The sequence below is a fragment of the Otolemur garnettii genome, unplaced genomic scaffold (genome assembly GCF_000181295.1).
Source record: "Otolemur garnettii isolate 467f Iridium unplaced genomic scaffold, OtoGar3 scaffold00368, whole genome shotgun sequence".
Classification (NCBI taxonomy): Eukaryota; Metazoa; Chordata; class Mammalia; order Primates; family Galagidae; genus Otolemur; species Otolemur garnettii.
This window is the reverse complement of record NW_003852763.1, coordinates 77,009-79,468: the sequence shown is the minus strand read 5'-3', so window position 1 is coordinate 79,468 and position 2,460 is coordinate 77,009.

The following is a 2,460-nucleotide window of genomic DNA, read 5'->3' as shown; positions in this document are numbered from 1 at the left end:
ATCAGAAGCTGAAACTTGACAGCAACCATTACAAACATTAAAAATGATAAAAGAAATTATATGTGGGAAAGTAAAGTGCAGTAATATAATAGGATTTCATTAAATAGTTAATTCTGTGGAGAGATTTTTATAAGGAATGTAATGAAAATTGGACTTATTTTTGGCCAGTGGTGTAATATTACTTTCCTTGGTAGCTAAAGCTTTTTACAAACATTTCTGGTATTTTTTTTTATAAAAGTAAATTTATTTCAGGTTAATGTGAGGGTACAAAGAACCAGGTCAAAATATTTGATTTTGTTAGGTGGAGTCCCTCTTGTCTTTATGGCTCCCACAGAAAAGAGGTGCCAAACACCCCACCCCATGCCCATTCCGTGAGAGTACAATAAAAGCCTCCCGCTCCCAGATTATCCCCCAATTTGAATTGAAATGGGATTTTCACCTAACTGGGTATACATGAGATCCTCTACTGGCTTCATTTTAGTATTAAGTACATTGGATAATTGCTTTTCCATTCTTTGATACCTTACTAAGTAGAATGTATTTCAACTCTATTCAGGGTATTACAAAAGATGTGAAATCACCATCTTTTATTAATGGCTGATCTTTTTTAAATTTGTTGGTCTATTTCTGAGTTGATGGGCATTTAGGTTGTTTCCACTTCTTGGCAATTGTAAATTGAGCTGTGATTAAAAGAGCCTAGTTCAAATATCCTTAAGAGAAAATGATTTTTTCTTCTGGGTAGATGCCTAGTACAGGGATTTCAAGGCAAGATTTCCCATGTGCTTTTTTTTTTTTTTTTTTTTTTTTGCAATTTTTGGCTGGGTCTGGGTTTGAACCCACCACCTCTGGCATATGGGGCCAGCGCCCTACTCCTTTGAGCCTCAAGCACCACCCTCCCATGTGCTTTTTGAAAGAATTCCTTCAGTGTATTAAATATTAGTGTGTTTCACTATATTTGCAGCCTCTGCATACAATTAAAAAGTGCATTGTATTTTTTCTATAGCTTCAAAATTCATGCTCTCTCTATCTCCCCCCAACATAGAAAGATACATAAATATAGAAGAGTCTCAAAAATAATTTTAAAGTTTTATTACAAATAATATGTTCCTTTTGTGGCCACTATAATTATAAATTGACCTTAACAAACTCACTCATTTAAAAAAAAAAAAAACACACACTTTCTGAGCTTGTTATGTTTGTATGTAAAAATTTTTCGTGTCCTAGGAAAGAGAGTGCAGGGCAACTTAGAGAGAAACCCATACTCAGATGGTGACTGTCTCATGCCTCTATCTGGACCCAATCCGGTTCTTTATTGAATCCAATCAAATTCTCACTGAAATTGTTCCCCTGTTCCTGACCTCTAAGAGGTGAGAGCTCTGATTTCTTCCAGCTCCCAGCTCTGTGCAAGGTACAGAGAAGAGGTACATTAAATATTTAGGGCCAATGCTCCCAACACCACTCCATATCCTGGTGACATTTGAATCTCCCCATCTGAGAACACCCCAGAGCAGGTCACACTAGGGGCTCTGAATCCCTTCTCAGCCTCCCTGTTAAGTCCATATGTCATTCACAGGTAGGATTCTAGGGCACTCAAGGGCCCCTGTAGGACAGGCTGTGTGATGTCAGGCACAGCTGGCTGCTGATCCACAGACACCTCTCACACCTCACACACTTTATGCTGCATGTGTAATGATGCTAAGACACCCCAGGCAGCATCGTGGGTGGTCCCACTGGGTCTGGGGTCAGACAGTGGTCAGCAAACATCCTGGATGGGCCAGACTCCCCCAATTTCCCTGATGTCCCAGTGACAGGAGCCCAAATATATAGGGTGCAGCAGACAAAATCAGGGTTAAATTTAAAAATTGTAAAGTTTATTGTGCATAAGAAAGAAAGTGGACTGAAAGGGAGACCCAAAAGTAGAAGTTGTAATTGGAGACGGGGCTCTTGGCAGTTAGAGAGTGGCTTTTAATGCATGAGCAAGGTCCTACATGGCTCTCTGTTGTCTTATTAGGTCTATGTACACTTACTTAAAGTTATCAGGCTGGCATGAAGAAAAGTTTAAGCTTTTTTTAGGATTGAAGTTAAAATTTTCTGAGAAATCCAAATCGTTTAATTATCAGTCACAGTGCTCTGGGCATTTAAGGTAAAGATATGCCAAGCTGTGGCCTCTACTTAAGTTTTATTACTCTGTCAACTATCTGTGATCAGCCAAGTTATGGAAAAGTGCACAGCACACCATCTGGGGAAGGGCTCAGCTACAGCTTGGACCTCACCTGACAAACACGAACAATGTAATCTAACCAGTTGTACCTCATATTAATGTGAAATTTAAAATATAATAATTTAAGCAGAAATGAGAACATAACCAATCATGAAAATATATTTTAGGAAAAAAACATTAAGTTCAGTGGAAGGAGATGGTCTAAGTGTTGTACTGAGGGTCTGAGGAGGGAGCAGCAA